Genomic DNA, 20420 nt, shown 5'->3' on the forward strand with positions numbered 1-20420 from the left:
CAGCCACATCTCGCTCCACATGTCTTGCTTCTCCCCCATCCCACCTGCCATCCCTCTTGATAAAGAGATGGCGGGGAAGGGAAGCAGCCAGGCTGCTGTTGCCATTTGGGTGGGGTGGGACATGTTGGGCCATGAGATACCCGTCTTACCTTTCAAGGTCCATCGCTTTCATTGTCGCTGTGTCCAGAGAAACACGCTGTAAAAGAAAACCTTTTCATGAGTTTGAGAAGTTTGATTGAACTCGCAATAAGGTTTTCTTTTACAGTGTGTTTCCCTGGGCACAATGGTGAGGAACATGATGGAGCTGGAAAGGTAAGACATGTGTCCCGCTTCTCACCTGCCCTACCTGCCAGCCCCAAATTGCATTCCTAAAGGGGGCGGGTGGTTAAGCGAGGGGCAGGAGGCCTGTCATGCCTGGACAGGAGGGGGGGAAGAGAAGGGACAGCAAGGGAGAGCCACGTCTCGCTCCATGCATCTCACTTCTCCCCTGCCCCTCCTGCCACCCCTCTCAATAAAGAGACGGTGGGGAAGGGAAGCAACTGTTGCCATTGGGGTAGGGTGGGATGTGTTGGGCTGCTCGCCGGCACGAAGAACATGGAGGGGAGGTGACAGCAGTGATGGGACATCCAGTACCATGCTCGCTGCCTCCTGTCCCCCCAAAATAATAAGGCCCCTGATAATAAGGCTGCGCCCTTATTTGGGGTGGGGTGTCAAAAGAAAATAAGACCCTGTCTTATTTTCAGGGAAACACGGTAGTTGCTGGTCTCCCTTATGAATGCTCTTGTCAGTACGATGTCTGAACTCAGTAGTGATAATGCTCATTATTTTTCCAGCTCCTGTTCCACAGCTGGATAATGCAGCCTTTCAGACAGAGTCTGAAACTGGCTCTTCGTGTCTTTACCCTTTGCCAGTTCTTCCTTTCTACCTTTTCCCTTCTTTGCTTTCTTTGTGCAGAACTTGTGCCTTATCCATAAATTGTGAATGCCATAAATTATGGAACAAAAGCATGTGGGTTGACTACAGGTCTGAAGCGCAGGTCTGAAAATAGAAAATAGTGAAAATATTATGTAGGGTTATTTGCAGTGTTCCTTGTTCCCACAGGAATTTTGGCACAACTCTCCCAGGTCATATGTTTAGAAACAATCATGGCCCTTTTTAAAGCACAACGCAAGCGTCTTCAGAGTCCTTCACAAATGAACCATGCATCCAAAATTTATTGAGCTTAATAATATTGTGATAGTTTTTTTAAAAAAATAATACCAATTCAATTCTTACTCCAGTTCAGGGTACTTTCTCTTGGAAGTTATGAAGTGAATTTTTTGATTGTTGGCACATCAGGAGTAGACAAAACAGCTCCTTCCAGCTGTACACTCCTGGTGGTTGGAAAGTGAAGAAGTTGAAGGCCAACACATCTGCATGACATCAGAGTGGGACAAGGATGGAATAAACAATATTGAGCCAAAGGTTGGATTAGTGCTGCAGGTTTATGTGATCTTGAGCATTACCAAAATACTCATGACTGTGAAGCCATCACATATTTATTTGTAAGGAGGATGACCTTGAATTTAAAATGACTCCCTCTCAGCAAGTAAGAGAAGGTAGGCAAAAAATGGGAATAAAAATAAAAAAATCCTATGTGATATCCATCTTCTCTACCTTGTAAACATAGGCTTCCCAACTCTCAGTCCTGACAATACCCTTAAAACACCTGTGAGTGAGACAGTAAAAGAAATCCCAATTTATATATATATTATATAAAAATGTACATAGAGAACCAAGCCAGATAGATGTAAAGGTAGACCATCAGGCTAAAAACTGGGAGACTGTGAATTCTAATTCCATTTTAGGCATGAAGCAAACTGAAAGGGAACGTTCACAAATATAAACATAACCCCCACAGTGGATAAAAGCAGGTAAGATTTCTTCACAGCCATTTCAGCATTTAAATTTTGAATTCCTACCTTTGTTCCATTTGCTCCACAGCCTAATTCAATGAAGGAACTTGGTATGTGGGAATGACCTTGGAGAACAGAAGTAAGAAGTTGCAGACTGGACCACAGTATGTAAAAGGTACCTCAGGCCACAGAAGTAAGGAAGACAATCTAGAACTAAGGAGAAATTTCCTGGCAGTTAGAATAATTCGTCAGTGGAATGACTTGCCTCCAGAAGTTGTGAGTGATCTAACACTGGAGGTTTTTTAAAGTTTAAAATAGTGGCCCACAGGCTGGCTGGATGCATCACACACAGGCCCCGGCCACTCCAGTTCCACGAATGGGGAAAACATCACGAAATATGATGTGACGGCAACGTGACATGGTGATTTTGACACCCGTGGTTTTAAAAGATTTTATTAAATTATAAAATAAAATACAAAAATACAAAAGCAAATAGTAGAACACAGTGGGGAGGAGAAGGGGACAGAAAAGTGAGGAGGGAAGGGAGAAAAAAAAAGGCTTTGACTTCTGACTCCCCTTGTTGCAGCAGAATAAAGCATTAGCATTTTAATCTCAACTTTTTACTTTTTCATAATATTATAAACTAGCTATTTCTATAATGACAAATCAATCTTCTTGTCAAATCAAAAAATGAAAATCAAAGTTCATTTTTTTCCCATCCTAGCACAAAGTCTAGAAACAGTCTCCATGTACCAACAAAAGTACTTATGTTCTTTTCTTTGATCAAAACAATCAATTTAGTGCAACACTGAAGGTTTTTAAGAAGAGATTGGACAATCTTTTGTCTGAAATGGTATAGGGTTTCCTGACTGAGCAGGGAGTTGGATTAGAAGACCTCCAAGCTCCCTTCCAACTCTGTTTATTCTGTTACATCAGAAATGTTTCAGAAGAGACCGTCCCTAATTTTCAAAAAAATAAAGAGAGATTCTGTTAACGTAACTTTACAATTAAGATAAAGCTAATTCTCCTGGCTGTGTTTGGACTATCTTGGATATCTAACAAAAGACAAGGTTCTACTCCAATAGGAAGCAATTTATATATCTTCCCATTTAGGAGGAATTAGCTAAGAAAGGCTGGTGTAGAGCCTACAAATTCTTCATAGAATAGCTTAATGGTTCACACTTTGGGCTAGTTTAGATTCGATAGATCCTGAAAATTTCAGGTTGCCATTTTTAAATATGTATTTTTTTTCTCTACCAGGATAACCTACTACCCAAAGAATGAGTTCATTTACTTGAAAACAAAAACAGGGATGCTGTGTTTATTATGGGATACAGTGGGCAAAAAATACGTGCAACAAATTGTCTTAAAATACTGCTTTGCCTTTCCAACTTTTCCCCACCTACTTTGCCAGCCAACTCTTAAAATTTGAAATAGATGTGATATGAGAGGACAATTGTTGACTAGTTTTATCCAAAGAGAGGAAACAGAGAAATGGAAATGCAGACACACATCCATCACACAGATTAAAGGAATGATAACTAAGAATTTAAAAGTGCAAACCATGTCTACACTTTCAGGGTAACTTCCACATCAAAGAAGGCTTCCATCTTTGCCTTCATAGCTCTTCCAAAAGTTGACATGGAATTGTAATTTTCAGTGTGCAAGAACAGAGAGTTGATTACGTACATGCAGATTAATCTTCTTAATTGTATTTCATTTCAGTATAAATGAATTTAATCAACCATTCATTTCTTTTTTCTGGCTTTGCATAATTTTGATGTGCAGTCCCCAGTACATCACTCAAGAGCTGATGGCACCAAAATGTCAGACATCTCACCTCCTGTGAACTTGGACAGGATATGAAAGGATATGAAGGCATATCCCCGACTGGCTCCCCCTCCATTTTTCGGGCAGTTTTCAGTTGTTTTTCAAGCAAAAAATGGCCTTGAAAAACGGCCGAAAAGACAGCCTGAAAAATGGCCAAAAACAGGCCATTTTCGGCTATTTTTCAGGCTGTTTTCGACTGTTTTTCAGCCTGTTTTCAGAAAATCGCCTGGGAAATGGCCAAAAACAGGCTGTTTTTCGCTCTTTTTCACTTTTCTTTTTCACTCAGCTCTTGAGTGATGTACTAGGGACTGCACTTCAAAATTATGCAAAGCCAGAAAAAAGAAATGAATGGTTGATTAATTTCATTTATACTGAAATGAAATACAATTAAGAAGATTAATCTGCATGTATTTCTAAAGCAGAAATAAAGATGTTTTATATTTGGTTAAATTAGTCCAATATTGTCAACTCTAACTAGTGGTGGCTGCTTAGCACAAGTCTTACTCATTATTTATTTTATTTTATTTATTTATTTTTAAATTTGTATACCGCCCTTCTCCCTGAGGACTCAGGGCGGTGAACAGCCAAGTAAAAGCATAAACTACAAACATTAAAATACAATTAAAAAGATATATATAAATTAACTCTACCTGCAGGAGATAGCAAAGTTTGAATTTAAGACCTTGTAAATTGTATTTACAATTTGGATTGTAAAGTATGAACTCTTTCATTGGGTTGAAGTTCATTCCTAGCTTGGCTTATTTTCTTCAAATATTTCCACTTTCTCATGCTGTATTTTTTCTTTTTTGCAAAGGAAGACACATTGAACATTTTTGCAAGAAATCCCAATTAAATTTGGTATGTAGTTGTGTGTAAGTCAGGCTAACTGGGCTTAACTGTCTGTTTCTGCTCAATTTCAGGCTTGGTTATGATGGATAGCATTTCTTTCAAAATCATATTTCCTGCCCAACTTCTTCAGAAAGATTGCTCGCACACCACTGTAATAAAGCCAAGAAATGTTCTTATGTGGTCATATTTTCTGTCTCTTATAGGAATGTCTTGAATTTAATAAGCGTGGGTTTTGAGAGGTCTGTTTTTGTCCACTATAACAGATTGGCTTCTATAACTATGTCCATCAAAAGTGCTTCATACAACATATAATTTAACAGCCACAGTTAGGGACCAGAAGCCAAGTCCTTGAGGCTGGCTGGGTAACATGATCTATTTTGTTAACCAAATAGCTCTTAAAATACTTTTAATTTTTGAAGAAACTATCAATCTCAACATTCCTAGCTACATGTTGATGCAACATTAAAACACTCTGTTCATCATTATATGGTCACGTCCAAGTAGATTTCATATAAACCAACTATCCCTATATTCTAGCTAGTTTTCCAGTATCTCTTCCTGGTGAATAACTGGTCCCGTTTTTGTTTCTTTTTGGCTCTATCTTCTGAAAGTTCAGCTAGCTTTGTCTTGCTAGAGACTCTAATATACTAGATCAGGGGTCCCTGAACTTGGCAGCTTTAAGACTTGTGGATTTCAACTCCCAGAATTCTCCAGCCAGCATAGCTTGAAGACCTCTGTACTAGAGCCATACCTAGCAATAATCAAGTAATGATCATACCTAGTAATAACTGATGCGGACCTAAGATGTAAAACCAAGATCCATCTTCATAAGTTTACTATTACAGAGATGGTGTAGGACAGTGATGGCTAACCTTTCCGGATTGAGTGCCCAAAGTGCACACACATGCCCAAACCCCCAAAATGCAATGTGCATTCGGCCCCGTGCATATGCTCCACCCCCACATGTGCCCCGCGCCCTCGCATGTGTGGCAGGCTAGCTGCAAAGACCAGCTAGCCTGTAGGAGGCATGCACGCATGCAAAGCGAAGCTGAACTGGGATGATGGCTCGCATGCCATCAGAAATTTTTTAAAAGTGTGAATGGATCCTGAGGGGGGAAATCATTTAAGAAACAGTGATCAAAGCAAAACTTAAAATGGTCCAGAGTTTGGAAATTACCCATGGGAAACAAACAAACAAACAAACAAATAAAATACAATAAATAGAAATAAATAAATAAATAAATAATCAATCCCTGTATGTACTCTAAATGTGTAGTCTATGAGGAGAAAATAGTTTTGGGATGTGAAGCTATCTAAAAATTTAAAAGCAAGTTGTGGTTATTAAGGAAGAAGATCTTGCTAATTGACAGAATAGCTCCCATAGTGGAAATCAGGGTGGATAAAAATCAATGATTTTTTTAAAAAAATCAAAAAAATCAGATTTTTTTTATTTAAATCGGATTTTTTTGATTTTTATCGAATTTATTTTAATAAAAAACTTTTGGGGTAAAATCTATCGTAAGATAGTTTTCTATTTAAGATACATAAATAATTTAGTTTATTCAGCATGAAATGGAGCTTAGTTATGTAGCATGAGGCTGTATATTCTGCAACACTGGGACTATCGGTGAGTCAACAGTGGGTCAAAGGAATAGCAGAGATGACAAGTTGCTTTTTAAAAATTATGATTTAAATCGAGTTGATTTAAATCAAGCCTTTTTACTAGTGATTTAAATCATGATTTAAATTGTGATTTAAATCAACTCAATTTAAATCAAATCCACCCTGGTGGAAATAATGTCCTTTTATCAGAGACAGTAAAGGTTCCCCTCGCACATATGTGCTAGTCGTTCCCGACTCTAGGGGGCAGTGCACTTCTCCGTTTCAAAGTCGAAGAGCCAGCGCTGTCCAAAGACCTTTCTGTGGTCATGTGGCCGGCATAACTCAACAACAAAGGCGCATGGAATGCTGTTACCTTCCCACCAAAGGTGGCCCTTATTTTTCTACTTGCATTTTTTATGTGCTTTCGAACTGCTAGGTTGGCAGAAGCTGGGACAAGGAACGGGAGTTCATCCCATTACGCGGCACTAGGGATTTGAACCGCTGAACTGCTGACCTTTCAATTGACAAGCTCAGCATCTTAGCCACTGAGCCACCACGTCCCTTCATCAGGGAAAGTACTACCCACTTAAAACCTGTTGACTGCCATTCCTGCTTCCTTGTTTTCCTCTCTCCCTGAGTGAATGGGCCTTTTCCCAATGAAACATGGGCCAGGCCATCAGCCATGTTTAGCTCCCAGGAATTTTGAAAAAGACTGTGTGGGGCCCAGAGGTTTTCCTTGAAATAAAGACAATTCTGGAAGTTGGCTTTTGGTTTCACAGCCTGCCTGCTTCTCTAATGCTTAAAAATTAAAATCAGGTGGCTTGGATAGTATGTAGATAAAAAGGGAAATGCCTATAAGGCAAATTGGTGTACGTGCACAGAGTGTATCACACATTCCTATATTTTACAACACATGTAAAATCTCTTGAAAAACATTGGCCTTTAAGAAGTGAACCTAGAGGTTTTCATCCTGAAAAATGGATTTATTGCCAGCTGGAACTGGAATTCTTTGTAAGTGCACAGCATTTCATTTTGCTTCCAAAAGTGCAGGAAGCTGTCTTCTCATGGCTTTACGCTCCCAACTAATGCTTCTGGTTGCTTTTCAGGACAAACTTTGTCAAACCCAACTTGCCAAGCTGAAAAATCTTAAAATCTAGTTTCAAAAATATCCATCCATTCAAAACACATTAGAAATAATTATCTCCAAGCCAAGTCAATACAAATAAAAGCATTTGAAAACCAGATGAAAACCAAAAAAAAATATCTAAAACACAAAAATTACAGGAGTTCCATACCTTGAGTTAGAGTTTCTCAACAACAACTTTATGTCAACTTCAACTTCAACTCCCAGAATTCCCCAGCCAGCATGGGAAGATCTTCCAATGAATCATAATTCCATTTTCACTAATACACGTTCTAAATATTCACATTTGTTCTATGGAGTGACAATCTTATCTAATGGGTATTTATTTAGAAGTTATCACCATTATATGAAATACAGTTTACTTTGTAGAATGCATATGTGTATGAAAGCTTATGGACTTCCATGAAGCAAAAGTAAAGTGTTTTATAACTTCAAAATAAAACAGTAAAAAGAAACAAATCATGTTTAAAATTCAGCGAGGGTTTATAGGATAAATCAGCATTCAACCAGTTGATTAACAATTAAAGATGTAAGCCAAAAAAGCAAAAATAAAAATAATAATTAAAGAAACCCCACAGACTTCAAATGTTATGTTAAAACCAAGGTGCACCTAAAAAGAACAAATGCTGACAGGAAAAGATGGAGACCCGATCGCAACCTCTCTTACCGAGAATTATAATAATCAAGATTGCTCTTCATAGGCAAGTACAAAGCCATCTGAAGGTTGTCTTGGGTTATTTCTGGTTGTTCCTGTTCAAATCTGGAGAGCATGCCACCAAAAAATTGGCTTTGGTGGCAAAGTCAGCTGTTTGTCAGCAGGAAAAAATATCACCTCACTGCTTGGTGCACCATTTTCTGGAGGACTCCCAGTTCACCATATTTTAAATTAAAAGATCAGAAGAATGCCTTCCTACTATTTCGGTGGCATTCAAACTTTTATTGAACTTTTAATTTAATAACAGGACTGTTTTTATGCCTGTGCAATTATATGTAAAGACTTAATTCTTCTTTAGTACTGCAGTCTGATTATTTGGCCATAAGCAGGCTATAGCTTATAATATATAGTGAGGAATGGCAGGTAATGAATAAAGACATTTTTGACTACAGGAATGAAAAAAAGGGACTCCTGCTTGATTCAGCATTATAATGAAGTCATTACATTGACCTAATTGTAGGTAATTAACAATATGTATGAATGAGTTCTATTAATTCATTTGGTAACAAATCACATGATAGGAAAAACGCCCTGCACCAGGGGTGAAATCTAAATTTTTTTGCTACCGGTTCTGTGGGCGTGGCTTAATTAGTGGGCATGGCTTGGTGGTAAGAAGACTGGGTGGGCGTGTCAATGTCACTTCTTTGCCCTTTTTTAACCTACAAAACACAACACAACACAACTGGCTCACCCACAATGTAAAAGCAGCTGTGCTAGACCCAAAATCGCCCCTGCAATAAGCAGGAACCTCACACAGCCACAAAAAGCCCCAAAAACAACTTTCACACTTTACACACACACAACACAACACAACACAACTGGCTCATCCACAATGTAAAAGCAGCTGTGCTAGACCCAAAATGGCCCCTGCAACAAGCAGGAACCTCACACAGCCACAAAAAGCCCCCCCAAAAAAACTTTCACACTTTACACACACAAAATTCCACATACAGCTTTGTGAGATTTTGTATGTTTGTGTAGTTAGAGTGAAACACTACAGAAACACACTAAATCTCAGAAAGCTGCACAAATATTATTTTATTTTAATTTATTTTTATATAAAAGCAGCTAAATTTAAAACTTCCTAAACTTTAAATGGCTAGGTCTAAAAAAAGAACAACTAAAAAAAACCCCCAATTAACTATTTTTTTTAAAGCTCCCAAAGGGGAAAAAAACTTAACCAATAGAACAGGGGTCTCCAACCTTGGCAACTTTAAGACTTGTGGACCTCAACTCCCAGAATTCCTCAGCCAGCTTTGCTGGGAGTTGAAGTCCACAAGTCTTAAAGTTGCCAAGGTTGGAGTCCCGTGCAATAAGAAGGTACAAGGCAGGCAGGAAGGCAGGCAGGCAGATAGAGCTGCTGACCAATGAGCTTGACTGCAGGCAGGGAGATTCAGTTGCTTGCTGATGCAATGGATTGCAGGGATTACAGCAAGCGAAGCAAGGCAGGCGTTGCAACCAGCAGCTAAGGTAAGCAAGCTGGAGGCTGGGGGGCAGGGGGGAGAGGGATTTTTGCTAGTTAGCAGGCAACTCAGCTGGGATCGTCAGAGTTTGGATCATCAGAGCCATTTAAAAGAAAAGAACTTTTTTTCTCTTAAATGGGTCTGACAATCCAAGCTGAGTTGCCTGATTAGCAGGCAACTCATCTGGGATCGTCAGAGCTTGGCTCATCAGAGCCATTTAAAGGAAAAAAAGGCTCTGATGATCGCGCGGCTCAGCTGGGCATGGGGGGCGGGGCAGGGATTTTTGCTATCAGTTCTCCGAACTGCCTGCCGCCATCGCTACCTACTCGCCCGAGCCGGTCCGAACCGGGAGCATTTCACCCCTGCCCTCCACCTCTGTTTTATTCACTTTTCACTTTTATTTTATTACTTTTCTAAAACAAACAAATAAATAAATTCCTCCCCCCCACACGTTTTTCCTCCAGACAAAATAAGCTAACTCATTATTTCTTCAATTTTTCCAAAACCAAACTAAACCATTCTTTGAAAACGTATAACAGACTGACTGCCAGGTCTGAACTGATCTTTTAAAAAGAGGAAGCATCTTTCTGCTTTGTCATTAACACTGGGCCCTTCCAATTTCTTGAATTTGTGAATAAGTTAAGCTTAAGGACAGAAAATATAAACCTTATGTGAGATGTGTTGTTTGTGCCTGTTTTCCACTTAGAGCAGTGTTTCTCAACCTTGGCAACTTTGAAGATGTGTGGACTTCAACTCCCAGAATTCCCCAGCCAGAAATTGGCTGGGGAATTCTGGGAGCTGAAGTCCACACATCTTCAAAGTTGCCAAGGTTGAGAAACACTGACTTAGATCTATCTGTTGTGCAAATTCTTTCCTTTAAAATAACATTTAAAATAATATTATATCAAGACGGTTTTTTCCTGTCCCCGTTTTAGAGGATGATGAAGCATCTGTATTTAACACCAAGTTTAGTGACTACAACTAAATTCTACTCTTTTTTTTAGCAAAAATGATGTAAATCGTGGTCATGTGATATTGGGATGTGGCAGAGAGCTTCAAATATGGGCTGGCTGCTGATGGCCCAAAATGAGATCTCATTCTTTAATATACAGGTGGTTTATAACAGTTCATTTAGTGACTGTTCAAAGTTACAACCACACTGAAAAAAAGTGACTTAACCATTTTTCACACTTATAATCATTATAGCCTCCCCATGGCCACATGATCAAAATTTAGATGCTTAGCAACTAACTGGTTGATGTTTTCAATGTCCTGGTTTGATGTGATTATTTTTTGCAACCTTTTGACAAGCAAGGAAAATGGGGAAGTCAGATTCACTTAACAGCCTTGTTACTAATTTACAAACTCTAGTGATTCACTTAACAACTGTGGCAAGAAAGGCCATAAAATGGGGCAAAGCTCATTTAACAAACGTGTCACTTAACACCAGAAATTTTGGGCTCCATTGTGGTCATAAGTCAAGGACTACCTCTATTTGTCACAACTGTCAAGTGCAGGAAATCAGGAGTCCAAGCATTTCAAATGAATATATAGGTTTATTGTATACTAAAGCTCTCTATGACTACTAACCACCAAAGAGAGTTGGCAGTAGATAAAATTCAATGGAATTCAAGATGGGCTGGACTTAGATCGCTTGTGGGCAGGAAAGGATTTAAGACTGGTGACACATTTGACCCCTCCTTTGCTCTCAAGCCTTCTCATCTCCTACAACAGCATTGCTCAACCAGCCTCAATGCTGTTCCATGCAGAACAATAATTCAGTGGTGAAATATAAAATTTGTTACTACCGGTTCTGTGAGCGTGGCTTGGTGTGTGTGTGTGTGTGTGTGTGTGTGTGTGTGGGTAATGTGAATAGGTGGGCATGGCCAATTTTTTTTTTTTTTACTTTTAAAACCTTCACCTTCACCTTCAGTGAAGAGGTTGTAGAAAAAATGCTTTTAAAAGTAAAAAAAAAAAAAAAAAGCCTCTGATGATTGTGCGGCTCAGCTGGGCATGGGGGGAGCAGGGATTTTTGCTACCGGTTCTCCGAACCACTTGCCTCCATCGCTACAGGATCGGGCGATCCAGTCCGAACCGGAAGCATTTCACCTCTGCAATAATTCATTTTGATGCATAAAATAACACTGTTTTTTTTATAAGGATTTCTCGTTTCAGGAGAGATATAAAGTAGAGGAAAACTGCCACATTGCCACAAGATTGCTCATTTGAAAAATCTGCTAAATGGTCCAGATTGTTCTTGCACTTTCCTTCCAGTTCCCCCCATGCCCCCACATTTTATGGAATGGAAATTTAGATTTCTGTCAGGTCTAACTCAGGCAGTAGAAAGAAGTGCAAAGATAACAACACCCAGAACTTGGTTTCAACAATCAATGCTAAATAATAAAAAATTAAAAGGAAGAAGCACTTCTGTCAATAGTGCCCCTGTAACAAAGGGAATACTCATTTTATATTGATTAGCTCTTGTTAAATAATGTATTCCTTCTTCACAAGTGAGGAGACTTTTGCCCAGTTGTTTATTGCAAGTCAGCCCAAATCAGAATGGCTCTAAGTAGGCAGGGAAATCAATACCATAGCTGTAAATATGCTTGCAAATCCAATCCTGTTGCTTACCATCAAGTGGATTGCAGCTCCATTAAGCTAGGAGAGTGTGAAATTCAGTAGCTTGCTACATTCTTCAGCGCCTTTCCGGAAAACAAAAACAATCTTGAGATGTTAAATTGTAACTCGCTGAAATAATGACTCCCCTGGTATATTTCCTATTTTGGGGCTCTTTTCAGAAGGCAGAGGACATTAGCAGAAACATCCACTTGAGAAATACCAGTCTAGTCCAGACAAAATGCACACCCACAAGTACTACTATGTTTCTCCGAAAATATGACCTATTCAAAAAGTAAGATCTAGCCCAATTTTTTGAGGGGATAGGCGTAATATAAGCCCTATCCCCAAAATAAGTCCTATTGAAGTGAGTGGGTGTGGCCAGCACAGGAGGCAGCCCATCCCTTTCCTGGTCACTTCAGGGCTGCTCGGTCCTTTAATCGGGGCCTGCGGATCAGTTGAACTTCTCTGGCTGCTGCTTCCAGTAAGTGTGACCACTTTTCCAGCCAATTGCGGCCGCAAAAGAAGCTGGAGGCCAAGTGATGCACCCCACAGGCCTTGCACCCTCCTTACCTAATGGTGATAGTCACAGCAGGCAATTCTGTCCATGGAACAGTTGCTTCATGAATGCTGCTCCAGCCTCTGCCTCCAGCAAGCGTGGCTGCTTTTGCCATTGATTGCGGCCACAAAAGCAGCAGGAGGCCAAGCAATGCATCCCATGCACCTTGCGCTGGCCTTCTGCAGGGTAATGTAGCAGCAGCTATCCACAATTTTTTTTCCATTATTTCATCCCGATTCATGTGGCCCAGTACAGTGTTAAAAATTAACATTCACAAATGTTACCGTAGCTGCGGACATCTCCTTGTGCAATGCTCTGCCACCGCAGCTTCGGAGCAAACCTCTGCCTTCCCTGCACAGGATTGTAAAATGGAGGCTACGAAGCCATGGAGGAAGTGTTTTTGGATTTGTATCTATGCAGGGCTCCTCTTTGAAAAGATGATCTGTAGGTGCGGGGAGGAGGATTTTCCTGCACATCATCCTTTCCAACGCAGCTACGGTAACATTTCTTAAATGTTAACTTTTAACATCGTACTGGGCCATGTGGCCTCCTTAATCCACAGCTGCTGGCTCCCTTGCTTTGTTCCCCCTCCGGAGACTCCATTTCCGAGGAAAGAAGAGCGCTGGGGAGGCACTGGATTTTCCCCCTGCCCTGGCTCCTCTCAGCCTAAACTTTGCTCCTGAAAGCCTGCGGGCTTAGTTGAGCTTCTCCATAGCTTGGTTCTTGGAGAGACTGTTGGAGAACTGAAGGTGATATGAGGGCAAAGGGCGAGGTGAAGCTGATCACTTCCTCTTTGCCTTCTCTCCCAAAAGCACTCCTTGGGTGCAGCCACTTCTGCAACAAGAGACACGCCCCATGTGCCTCGCATTTCGTGCTGGCCTTCCGAAGGGTACTCTAGCAGCAGCTATCCACAATTTTTTTACCGTTATTTCATCCTGACCCAGATGGTCCAGTACGGTGTTAAAAATTAACATTTCAGAAATGTTACTGTAGCTGTGGAAGAAAGGACGATGTCTCCCCCGTTATCTTTACAGTCCAAGAAATGTCCTCATAATCTTCTGTAGGTTCATCTGTCTGTTATCTGACTGTTACCTAATCAGAATTCTTTCTTCTATCCCACGAGTTCATTCCCACATAAAAGTTGTAGTGATTCAGTGGCTTAATGATGCTGGAGAAGGTCTGTACTCCAGTGGTTCAAGGCCTAGTATTGCCTGATGGAATGAGTTCCCGTCACTTGCCTCAGCTTCCGCCCACCCAGCAGTTCAAAAGCATATTACATGCAAGTAAATAAATAGGTACCAGTTCAGTAGGAAAAATGGAGCTTTAAGTGGCAGTATGAATTCAACTGGTGTCGGACTTGTCCGAATGCAACTCCTGAATGTTAGGTAACATTGGTGGTTGGAAAAGCCCAATATGATTTTTTTTTCCATACTGGGCTTTTCCAACCACCAATGTTACCTAACATACACAACGTACATTAAGCACTACGGAATGTAATTAATAGAAAATTAATAAAATTTATTTAAAAAAAAAAAAAAGGAAAGTCCAGCCAGTATGATGTTGCAGAACGCTATCAAGTCTTATGAGAGTGTGGATGTCCTTGTAGTGCATTCTGGATAGCACACAAACATGAACAGAATGGACGGGCAATTGTTAGCAGCCAAACAACTATTATAGTCTCTTGGCTAATGTAACATTGCCATATGCTATATAAATAAGTTTCCATGTACTATTACAGAATGGGAAGGTGGTTAAAAGAAAAAGTGAAAATGACAGTTGTGTGATTAAAGCTCTGCCCCTTTTATGAGCAGGATTTTGATTGCATGGTTTCTGCCATCATCTTGATTAACTCTTAAAGACAATTCTGGAGTTTAGGTATCCATGTCTAGATTTGAAGTGGATAGCTAAATTCCAGGAATCTTCTCTGATGTACTGAAACTGGACGGATCCTTTCAGTACATCTTCTATTTCAGCGGCCCCCAAACTTTTGGGCAATAGGGACCAATTCCATGGAGAGAGGTTTTTCTGCAGACTGGTGTGTGTGTGTGTGGTTTCGTATGTTGCCTGCAACCCATGGACGGGGCTTCGCTTATTTGTGTGGACTGGTTTCTGGCATGCCATGGCCCAGTGTTGGTCCAGAGACCAGGGGTTGGGGACTCCTGTTCCACCCCACAAAAAAAGCTATAGAATATTCACATTGCAAAACTGTTCTTCTTCAGAACAAGAGCAAACAAGAGCATGTTATTCTGAACAATAACCCACTCTTCTTTTTAGATTAATTGGTCTGCAAGGAAGTCCTGCCTGAATATCACAAATTGCCTTTTCCTTACTTCGGTAAGTGGATCCCAGCAGATCTTTCTTGAAAGATCAGATTTCTTTTTCCTTTTGATTGTATAAAATCTTCCAAAAACTAGGAGTGAGCCAAGGGTGGAAATAAGTTGATTTCTTCTTCTTTTAAACTAAATTGAAGTGAAATACAGATAATATGATTACCCTTCAGTGGAGAATTTAATCCTTTTCCCTCCTGTCACATGAAATATTTTCATGTAGTAATGCATTCCGGGGCCTACATTGCACTGCAGAACTAAGCATGGAGTTCTGAGCCCTAACACTCCTCAGCATTTCTGAAGCATTTCATTATTCATAAAGGAGTCGCAAGCTTTAGTCTGATTGTACAATGTTTTATTCACATCCATCAGGACTGTTTCTTTGCAAATTGGGGTGGGGGGGGGAGTAGTGAGAAATGACTTTCTCTTTTGCCTTTTGGAGAACTGGAGTCTTTCTGCCTAATTATATAACTTGCAGTGTTTTGAAACATTCCAGCAATTGGTAGAGATGACTAAGTCATTATTTTTAAATGATTGTTTTCTGTTACTGATCTCTGTCTCTTTTCTCCCTGTTCCTTTTCCCTTCTTCTCTTTTGAGTCTTGATAGGTTTCCCAAGAAACACAAAGAATTTCCATCGTGCAACTGGAAAGTCAGTTTGCAGAGCGCAGGGCTATCAGGGCTGTGAGAACCAGTTTGGTGTACTGGTTAAAGTATCAGGCTAGAAACTGGGAGATTGTGAGTTCTAGTCCCATTTTAGGTACAAAGCCAGCTGGGTGCATTGGGCCAGTCACTTTCTCTCTGCCCTAGGAAGGGGACAATGGCAAACCACTCTAGGAAACCTTGCCAAGAAAACTGCAGGGACTTGAAAATAATAATACTAAAAAATCAGGGCTGCACTCCAAACATCCAGACAACCACAAAGGGGAAATGAAAAGTTAGAGTATCTCATTGCTGCAACCTAGTGGAGATTGAGATTTTGGCAGCCCAGATCTGGGAATCGTAACCAAGCATTTGTGGTTTGGCTATGCTGGATTCTCGGCAGAGATTGCTTCCTCTAGAATCTGGCCTCATCTTTCCAAATGTATGGGTTGCAGAAACATAATTCCACTCTCTTAAATCTCCAGAACAAATAAACAAACCGTTGTACAGGACTGCAGACTAGCGATTGGCTTGCCTTCTTGTTCAAGTTGACTCTGTGTTTTTATGTCCTATTTCTTCGGACAAGTAGTTGAGTGACACATCTTCTTTGGCCTGGCTGAACTTATTAATCATCATTTGGTTCTTATTTTGATAGATAAATCTACAGCCCAGCCCTAATCCAATCCTCCCAGTCATTCTACTCAGCATTCTCTGTTTTAAAAGAGATTAGTAGAGATTAGTACATTCATAGACAATTAAGACATTCATAATAAATATGTTTGTATGGATCAGCTTGACTTATCCCAATACAGCACCACAAATACAGCACCACAAATACAACACCACAAAAGAAACCAGGAAAGCTTTTTTTTTTATGTCCTGTGGATAACTGAAAACTATGTCAAGTCAAAATAACAATTTCAGACACCTTCCATCTATTTCCAGCAATGGAAGGATATTGGTTTCAGCAGACTGCTGGGATGGCTTGAACACATCTCAGCTTTGGTATGGCAGGCGTGTTTATGATAGCATTATCAGCTAGGCTTTTCCCGATATCACTGACCAGTAAGCGGATGCAAAGCTAAGCTTTCAGGCTCCAAGTTCCACAGTTGATAAATGACTTTGCTATTTGATTTCTAAACACAGTTGCTGCCATGCTGGAGAAATTCCTCCTTTCAAAGAGGTGACAGTACTGGCAGTGTAATCTTGTCTAAACAAGGTTACGGTTTGGAGTATTTCATCTACTGACATCATAGGGCACCTTCCCCACACCTCTGTTTGGCCCCATCATTATAGTGATAAATGTTGGTAGGATGGATAAGTTGAAGGAAAGTAGGAATGTGTTTTGCAAACATGAAAAGCGATCTATCATTTTTCTTAAAAAAAAAAATAATAGGTGGAAATGAATAGGAATATTCTTATTCTTAAACTATGAAGTATTTACCTTAGGACTTAAGGGTATGGCTTCTAAGAAAACCAGAGAATTAGAACTATGGAGTTTCAAACATGTTTTCTCCAAAAGGCGACTGGACCTCCAATTCCTCCTCCTCCTCCTCCTCCTCCTCCTCCTCCTCCTCCTCCTCCTCCTCCTCCTCCTCCTCCTCCTCCTCCTCCTCCTCCTCCTCCTCCTCCTCTTCCTCCTCCTTCTGCCTCCCTTCTTTCTTTGAAAACATTTCACTTCTTATCCAAGAGTCTATGGAAATTCTCAGTCATCCATGTCATGGTTGTTCCTAAGGTGCTTTTTCAAGAGGCAACTGGACTTTCTGGAATTCCAGAAAATCCAGTTGCCTCTTGAAAAAGCGTCTTTGGGACTTTTTTTCCAAGAGGTTTCTTGGATGAGAAGTGAAACATTTGAAAGGAAAACAAACAAATACACAATAAATTCCATTTGCCTTTTAGAAAAAGCACGTTTGAACAACCATGACCTAGATGATTGAGAATCTACATAGACCTAGAGCTATGGAGTATCGCTCTGAAAAATAGTGGGAAATTATAATAGTTGACAACTTGGTATCTCAGAGTTGGTCAGCATTCATCAGAATGTTTTTTCCTAAGATGTCCAATAGGGTTTGTATTGAGGTAATCAACTTTCACATAGGATGTACTTAGTTCAGAGCAGTATCCATGCTTTGAATGGGGAGCATTAAACTTAATACATGTCATTTACATGGCAGGGTTGCTGGAAATCCATGAGAATCTGTAGCAATCAGAATAAACCATACTTGGTGACAGGATCTATAATCTACCCTGGAATAGAATAGGTTCATATATTTCTCTGGTATAGAAGGTTGTCCAGTGTAAGTCAAGAATCTTCATAACTGTATTCTGCCTTCAACGTTAATCAATGTACATGGCTATTTCAATGGAATAGACTGATTTAACTGATGTATTCAAAAGAAATATGATAAAACTTTATTGTTTGGGATGAGGAACTATAGTAGTCCTCGATTTACAACCACAATTGAGCCCAAAATTCCCATTACTAAGCGAGACAGTCATTAAGTGAATTTTGCCCCATTATACGATCTTTCTCACCACAGCTGTTAAGTCAGGGGTGAAATTTACTTACCTTTCTTACCGGTTCAGAAGTGCACACGCCGCCCGCACATCACATGTGTGTGCAGACCCTCTGCGCATGTACAGATGGTTAAAAAACACATTACTTCCTGGTTAAAACCAGGAAGTAACAACACCTGGGCAGGTGGGCGGAGCCTCGCGTTGCTATCACTACCGGTTCTCCAAACCACCTGCCACAATTGCTACCGGATTGCCCAATCCGGTCTAAACCGAGAGGATTCCACCCCTGTGTTAAGTGAATTACCACAGTTGGATAAGTTAGTAACAAGATGATTAAGTGAACCTGGCTTCCCCAATGACTTTTCTTGTCAGAAGGTCACAAATGGGGACCCCGTGACACTGCAGTTGTCATAAATAAGAGTCAGTTGCCAAGTGCCTAAGTCACAGGATTTTGCAATGACCATAATTGTGAAAAGCAGGCACAAGTCACTTTTTTCATTGCCGTTGTAACTTTGAACGGTCACTGAATGAACTGTTGTAAGTCGAGGATTACCTGTACTTTTTTAAATACATAACTTTCATTAAAGATTTTCCACAGAATAAAAATAATACAAATTTTAACTTAAAGATACATAAATAGAAAAAGAAATAAAGAAAAAGAAATAGAAAAGAAGAAAAAAGGAAGTAAGGAAAGAATAATAAAAAACTGGCTTCTGATTTTCTTAACAGCAATTATAAGTATGTTTATATTTTATCTCTCTCTCTCTCAAGTTCCATAGAAGTTTCCTTCTTTTCCTAGTTTACCCTTTATAATTGTCAAATCCACAAACCTTTGGTTCCTGGTTTTTTTTTTTGCAAAAAGTCCTTAAGGGATTCCCAATCCCTAATTAATGTAGTGGTTGATTTTTCTCTACGCAAATGGAGATGTGGAAATACTGATTAAGAAGTATCTCTGCACATCCACACACTGAACATTTTGGCTTCTAATAATTTCTCAGGGTTTTTTTTTTTAGGGAGGAGGGCGTTATGTGGAGCTCTCAAATTAAGATTTCCTAGCAGATGATGCCGTCACCTTCTTGCTACTTGTCTAGCTGCCATTGTCAGCCTATTTCTCTTGGGAAATGAAGCAGATGCAAAGGATGGTTGACAGTTTCCCAGCAGAAGTGAACTGTTCTCTTGACAAGGCTCTGCCTCTGTCAAATAAATATGGACATGTGAAAGTTGAAAGTATCTGGCATGTAAATAATAGGCAATTGCAAAATTTCATTGCCTTTCACTCAGCAAGTAAAAGAATGCCGTTCTTTCTTTTGGGGACAGTTTGTAAAGTGCAATTAAGATTAAACCCAGAACATGATTGATTTAACACGATTGCCCAAAGTAACGGGATTCCATGCTATTGCAAAAAGGAATTGTCTTATGAGGAAGACTTAATTATCAATATTCACTAAGTATTGGCGATGCTTTATTTAAAGGTAGGATTCAGTAATTGCTGATATAAATATGTATGTACAGATGTATGCATGCATGTAATCTACAGGAACATCAGAGGGAAAACATTGTGTTGTGGAGTTATCTGAATTTCAAAAGGAAATTCAGGGTCAGCACTATAGTGTATACATAACATATTGCATATTCATTAATCAGCTTTTGGGAACGTATGCGTTTTATCACCCAGCCATTCAATTTATCCTTGTAATCTGGCATGAAAACAAAAGCTAAAAGATAAGAAACTAAAACAGACACTCGGTCATAATGAGTTCACCACCTTAACATTGAATATTGCCCACAGTTTAAACACTGATTTTTTTTTATCATTTATTAAATATTTTAAAACACATGATACTTTTTCAAGATTAGTTTACATCAGGAAGATAACTCCATTCTGGGGCTGGGAGCTAAAATTTGCCTTGGGCTGTCAGGTCTTGGGCCACGTTCTTCAGAGGTAAAACAAGAAGTAAATTTGATTTAATTAGCACCATATTCAGCACATATAATTAATATGATTGTATGCTGCTGAATCTTTGTCCTTCTTTCTCACTGCCAATTTTCAATTTTGGTAAATCTTTAGTAGGGCTCTCAACCATTTGGTAAATGTCAACTTTGAGAAACCATGATCTATGAGCAAAGTAAGAGTTCTATCACTAAATTTTACTGTCTTCTGTTTGCATACAAATTCCTTAATCTGTATGCAAACAGAGTTTATTATAGAATTTCCCTCAGCACAAACTATTGAAACTTTCTAGAATATGCATTTTAAAGTACA

At 39.7% G+C, this 20420-nt stretch overlaps 2 long non-coding RNA genes across 2 annotated transcripts; one reads left to right on the forward strand and one right to left on the reverse strand.

The window, feature by feature from the left end:
• The first annotated feature begins 1991 nt into the window (after positions 1 to 1991).
• On the forward strand, positions 1992 to 4746 carry LOC117655123 (uncharacterized). The gene is made up of 2 exons (XR_004588565.3): positions 1992 to 2070; positions 4646 to 4746. It is a non-coding gene; the product is annotated as an uncharacterized LOC117655123 (long non-coding RNA).
• LOC132709383 (uncharacterized) lies at positions 2018 to 18329 on the reverse strand. Its single transcript, XR_009620365.2, has 4 exons — positions 18210 to 18329; positions 16141 to 16351; positions 15004 to 15132; positions 2018 to 2108 (listed from the first exon to the last, which is right to left on the reverse strand). It is a non-coding gene; the product is annotated as an uncharacterized LOC132709383 (long non-coding RNA).
• Positions 18330 to 20420: the final 2091 nt, after the last annotated feature.

This window comes from Pantherophis guttatus, chromosome 4 (assembly GCF_059756535.1).
Source record: "Pantherophis guttatus breed Tessera chromosome 4, ASM5975653v1, whole genome shotgun sequence".
Taxonomy (NCBI): Eukaryota; Metazoa; Chordata; class Lepidosauria; order Squamata; family Colubridae; genus Pantherophis; species Pantherophis guttatus.